Below are 6,549 nucleotides of genomic sequence, written 5' to 3'. Positions count from 1 at the left end.
CTTTACATTGAGGTACACTCCATATTTAAGTCTGTGGTATTTTAAGTCCTCTTTACTTTCAGAAAGCAAGGTTGTGTCATTTGCATATCACAGGTTATTAATGCGTCTTCCTCCAATCCTGATGCCACACTCCTTTCCTTACAATCCAGTTTCTCAGATCACTTAATCAGCATGTAGATAGATTTTATTTTGTTGTTAAGTTCCATTGAGTCGGTTCTGACTCATAGCGACCCAGCATTTTCAAGGAGCAGCTGCTGTGTTTGAACCACCAACCTTGTGGTTCAAATGGACCTTAATATTGAGTGCTTATCCTGTGGAGCCATACCAGGACTCTTAGTTGATACTATAGAACAGAGTTGTTTTTGTTGTTATGAAGTGCCTTCAAGTTGGTTGCAACTCATAGTGACCCTGTGTATGTTCCAAGGAACAACTGGTGGGCTTGAACCACCAACCTTACTGATAGCAGTCCAATGCTAATCATATAGTGCCACATCAGGACTCCATAGAACAGAGTAGAGCCAATAGAGTTTCCTAGGCTGTAATCTTTACAGAAACAAATCACCAAGTCTTTTTATTTGTGTGTGTGTGTGTGTGTGTGTGTGTGTGTGTGTGTTTTGAGGGGAAGGGAAAAGGCTTCACTGCTTTTATTGAAGGTGTGGTGCTGTGGGTTAATGCACTAGACTGCAGTCAGTTAGAATCACAAGTTCGGTGGTTCAAGTTCACCAGCCGCTCCTTGGAAACCCTATATAGGGTCACTATGGGTTGGAACCAACTTGATGGCACTTAACAACAAAGACACAAATTTACTTTTTCTTCTCCACTTCTTGCTCTGCAGCCTCCCTCACCCTCTTTGCCCAGATGCAGAAGAGCCAGGCATGGGCATGGGCCATGCGGAGATTGGCAAATGCTTTGAAGTCCTTCTCTTCCTGTGTGATGACCCGGGCTTTCTCCTTCGTGTAGACGTTCATGATGGGCATCACTGGTCCGGTCAGCTGAGTGGCCAGTTTGAGTTCTTCAGCAGAGCTGTCCCTCTTCTTGAGGGCAGAGGGTTTCAGCGGGAATAAGATGAGCTTGGAATGGTACTCCTTCAGCTGCTGAACATTAGCCTGCAGGGACTCAGTGGATTTGTTCCTTCTCCTGGGGTCCACAGGCAATGATCTGCACCACATTCTTGTGGATGCCAGCCACCTGCCTCAGTTCTTCCAAGCTGAAGCCCCTGCCTGCTTGGAATTTGGTGTGATACCGTACCGTGGGGCACCGCACAGTGGGCCGGATGGGTCTAGATGCAAGGCACAGGGCAATGCATTGGGCTTTGGCTTGTTGGGCCTTGAGTCTGCGGATCTTCTGTGCCGGTTGAACCATGTGGCGGCTATTCACTGCTGCCAGTCCTTATGGAAGTGAGGCTTCAGGATCATGCCATTCTGTCTGGACACTATAGCTGGCTAGGGTCCTGCTCCAAGTGGAACGACCCAGCGGAAAGTGTGGTTTGGTGTTATTATTTTTATTTTTTCAAAATGGTATAGTGAATTGGGTGAAGGTTTACAGATCAGATCAGTTTTCCATACAATTCATACACATTCTGTATCCTCTCATTGATTGCGGTCCCCACAACAAAGTACCACTTATTGCACGTCCTCCCTGTGTTTTCTCCTTCTTTCCTACCCTTTCTAAACTTTGTCCTTAGGTAAATGCTGTGCTTTTGATCTGAAATGGTTGATTATTCTATGGTGTGCCTTCTTTACTACTATTAGTGTTTCCCTTGTAGGCCAATTATTTGTCTGAAAATTGAGCCATTTCCAGATCTGAAGGATGGCTTAGGGCCAGAGTCTTGGGGGTTCCACCAGTCTCTGTTCAACCAGTAAGCCTGATGTGTTCATATGTTTTTGAGTTTTGTTCTACATTTTGTCCCACTCTATCTAGGACCTTGTAGTGTGATCCTTTTCAGAGCAGTTTGTAGTGGTAGCTGGGTACCTTATCAGGAGAGACCCATAGCTACATCTTAGATGACCACTCATGAGCTTTGAAGTCACTAGGTCTTTTTCCCCAGGATTCTGCTGTTGGGACCAAACTGCTAAACTTCACTTATCCATTGTGCCACCCCAGGGCTTCTTATAAGAATGCGATAGCCCTTGGGTTTTATACAGCTGGCTTTTTCTTATTTAAGTGGTAACTCAAATCTTAGTTTTTTAGAACATTTCTTTCTCCCTTCTCAAAGTACCTTCTCCGTTTGTTCCTCCAACCACTGTTTTATCTTTTCCTTTGCTTTTATCCCTCTCTGAAAAAGTTGTATCTGTTTTCCTGTGCATTGGCATTATTTATCTTCTCCTCTGATTGTTGTGTGCCATCAAGTCAGCTCCTACTTACAGTGACCCTGTATAAGGTTTCCAACAAGCAGCTGGTGGGTTTGAACCACAGACATTTAGGTTAACAATCCAGTGTTTATCTTACAGCACCACAACAGGTCTTCTCTCCTCTGATAAATAGCTTCAAGTCTGTCTTGTCCAATGCTTTGAGTGCTTAGTAAAGGGCCTAGATCACTGAAGGATCTAGTATTTGATGAGTAAATAAATAAAAATAGTCTTGGAGATAAATTATGCAATTCCAATGAAAGAATGTTAGTAATGGAATTTCAAACATTATTGTGGGAAAAAAACATTTGGAGAGCGTTCTTTCCAATTTCTTTTCATACTAGGTATATTAGTTTCCTAGGCCTGCCGTAAGAAACTGGGTATGACAAAGCAGCAGACTTTATTTTCTCACAGTTCTGAAGGCTGGAGGTCAAGGTGTTCGTAGAACTAAGCTCATTCTCTGTTGGCAGAGCTAGGCTCTCTCTAAAGCTTCTAGCGGGGAATCCTTCCTTACCCAGTTTAACTTCTGGAGGTTCAGGTGTTTCTTGGCTTACTGCAGATACATCACTCTAGTCTCTGCTGCTGTCTTCAGATGGCATTCTCTTTGTGTCTGTCTCTGTATAGTTTCTCTTTTATTAAGATGCTTATCTGTTCTGACTCATAGCTACTCTGGTGGGTTTGAACTGTCCACCTTGTGGTTAGCAGTCCTACAGCGCCACCAGGACTCCATCATACAACAATCTGCTTTATAAGGAGTGCTTGGGGTGTAGTAGATTATACATTATGCTGCGAACTGCAAGGTTAGCAATTTGAATCCATCAGTTGCTCCGCAGGGAAAAGATGAAGTTTTCTGCTTCCATAAACATGTACAACCTCAGAATCCCTATACAGAGTCACTATGAGTGGAACCGACTTGACAGTAATCTGTCTTGGAGACAGGATGCTCCACAGACGTGAGACACAGTGACAGTGATTCAGCAATGGGTTCAAACAGAACAACAATAATTAGGATGACACAGGACCATCTGCTGTACATGAGTTAGAATCGACTTGACGGCACCTAACAACAGTAACTAGTATGACTTCATATTAGCTTAAATAATTACATCTGCAAAGACTGTAAATCATTTCCAAATAAGCACATTCACAGGCTGTTGTTGTTAAGTGCCATCCAGTCAGTTCCGATCCATAGTGACCTGAGACTGTAAATCTTTATGGGAGCAGAAAACCTCATCTTTCTCCCACAGAGCAGCTGGTAGTTTCGAACTGCTGACCTTGTGGTTCGCAGCCCGATTTGTAACCACTACGCTACCAGAACTTGATTATATATATATATTTGTTTGTTTGTTTTTGGGTGGGGGGCAACAATAAGTTCCTCTTCTTTTTTTCTAATGAAATTTAAACAATTAGATCTCAACACTTAGTTGCTTGCTGAGAGAGCTCTGAGACATCTTTTCAGAGTATCATTTAGGATTCCATTTATTCAGGTGTTCTAGTTTTCAAAGTGACATTTTTGCTTTTTAATACTTAAAGAGAACTCTTTCAGATTTGCTCAATACAATATGTAATTTAATTCCTTGACTGCTGCTTCCATGGGCTTTAATTGCTAATTCAAGTAAAATGAAATCCTTGATAACTTTGATCTTTTCTCCTTTTACCATGATGTTGCTTATTGACCCAGTGGTGAGGATTTTTGTTTTCTTTATGTTGAGGTATAATCCATACTGAAGGTTGTATTCTTTGATTTTCATCAGTAAATACTTCATCCTCTTTGCTTTTAGCAAGCAAGTTTGTATCATCTGCATATCGCAGGTTGTTAATGAGTCTTCCTCCCATCCTGATGCATGTTCTTCATATGATCCAGCTTCTTGGATTATTTTCAGCATACAGATTAAGTATGATGCAAGGATATAATTCTGACACACACTTTTCCTGATTTTAAACCATGCAGTATCTCCTTGTACTATTTGAACAATTGCCCTTTGTCTGTCTACAGGTTCCATGTGAGCACAAGGAAGTATTCTGGAATTCCTATTATTTGCAATGTTATCCAAAGTTTGTTATGATTCACACATTTGACTGTATTTGTATATGAGTAAATACAAGTACACATCTTTCTGGTATTCTGTTTTCAGCTAAGATTCATATGACTGTTGGTAATGATATCCCTGGTTCCACATCCTTTTCTAAATTTAGCTTGTTGTTGTTATGTGCTATGGAGTCGGTTCCGACTCATAGCGACCCTGCATAGGGTTTCTGAGGCTGTAAATCTTTATAGGAGCAGAAAGCCTCATCATTTTCCCGCGAAACAGCTGGTAGTTTTGAACTGCTGACCCTGTGGCTTGCAGCCTGATTTTATAACCACTACACTACTAGAGATTTAGCTTGGCTTACTGTTAATGTTCTACTGCAACCATTTAAAAATTATCTTCAGCAAAATTTTACTTGCATTTGACATCAGTGATATTGTTGGGTAATTTCTGCATTCCAGTCCAAATATGGATCTCTTCCAGTTGGTTGGTCAGGTAGCTGACATTGAATTTCTTGACATAGACGAGTGAGCACCTCCAGTGCTGCATCAGTTTGTTGAAACATTTCAGTTGGTATCTTATCAATTCCTGAGCCTTGGTTTTCACCAATGCTTTCAGTGAAGCTTGAACTTCTTCACTTCAGTACCGTCAGTTTTTGATCATATGCTACCTCCTGAAATGGCTGAATGTTGACAGATTCATTTTGGTACAGTGACTCTGTGTTTCTACCATCTTCTTTTGATGCTTCCTGTGTCATTGAATAGTTTTCCCATGCTGTTATTGTTGTTAAGTGCTGTTGAGTTGGCTCCAACTCATAGCAACCTGTATAGGGTTCCTGAGGGATTGCTGGTGGGTTTGAACTGCCAAACTTGTGGTTAACAGTCCAGTGCATATCCTACAGTACCACACCAGGACTCCTCTTATGTCCCTGTTGTTGTTGTTGTTGTTGCTAAATGCTGTAGAGTTGGTTCTGACATAAAGACCAACCACCTTGCAGTTCAAACCAATATTTGGTACCACCACACCACACCAGTACTCCCTAGGTGACATATTCACTCCATTCTAAACAGGCTAGGAGACACCTACATACAGACTTATGTATGTATGTATGTATGTATATGTGTGTATCATATTTTTTTTATCTGTTGATGGACATGGGTTATTCCCACCAGTTAGCTATTGTGAATAATGTTGCAATGAGCAAATAATATCTGAGCCCATGCTTGCAAGCCTTTTGGGTGTATTCCAAGACTGGCCAGTCGTTCATCTTTGAATTCTCAAACTCAATGCCTTATCAAGACGTACTGTCACATTCTTTAATATAATTTTTTCCACTAGTCTAGCTTTCCAATTTTATCTTCTTAATGTCTTTCTATATTGTAGTTTTGTGTTAAAGCTTTACTTACCTTGTACTTTGGATTTTAAGGTCTTCATATCAGGGAGTTTTCCTATATTTTTGTTTACAGTGTAGTGGTATTGTTATTGTCTTTGAGTCGGTTCCAACTCATAGGGTTTCCCAGGAGAGGCTGGTGAGTGTGAACTGCAGACCTTGTGGTTCAAACCTACCTTGTGTTCCATTGCTCATCCTATAGCACCACACCAGGACTGTTGTTTGTTGTTGTTAAGTGCGGTCAAATCGGTTCTGACCCATAGTGACCCTGTATAGGGTTCCGAGGAGCGACTGGTGAGCTGGAACCACCGACCCGTGCAGTTCAAATGGCTTTGCAGTCGGGCGCATTAACCCACAGCGCCACACCAGGACTCCTTCCACCAGGACTAGGTGTTGGATAATTATCAGTTACTCAGAAAATAATATGGTAGTATATTGGTCATGCTTGTAAAAAAAAAGAGCTGAAGAGAGTGGATCCTAGTCTATGTGATTTTGATAACCCTCAGATATTGAGCATATTTTCTCTCATTGTAGAATAATTAGTCCCCTGGATGTCCTCAGAGTTTGACCTTGTCACTTTATGCACCTTACTTATTTTCTGTTTATAACCCCCCCCCCCAAAGTATAACAGTTTGTATATTTAATATGGGACACAGAAACAAACAACAAAAAAGTAAAAAATGTCACCTATAATTTTACCAAATTGGAAACGTTTTATGCTATTCCTTTGCAAATGTCAATTCCCCCTTTAATTCCTTGACTGCTGCTTCCATGGGCTTTA

General features: G+C 41.3%; 1 pseudogene; it reads right to left on the bottom strand.

The window, feature by feature from the left end:
* Nucleotides 1-803: 803 nt before the first annotated feature.
* The window catches only part of LOC102821089, a 19,921-nt pseudogene continuing 14,175 nt past the window's right edge, over nucleotides 804-6,549 (bottom strand).

Source organism: Chrysochloris asiatica, unplaced genomic scaffold (genome assembly GCF_000296735.1).
Source record: "Chrysochloris asiatica unplaced genomic scaffold, ChrAsi1.0 scaffold00172, whole genome shotgun sequence".
NCBI classification, from domain to species: domain Eukaryota; kingdom Metazoa; phylum Chordata; class Mammalia; order Afrosoricida; family Chrysochloridae; genus Chrysochloris; species Chrysochloris asiatica.
Note: the sequence above shows the minus strand (reverse complement) of the source record. Positions and strands in the feature narration are given on the sequence as shown.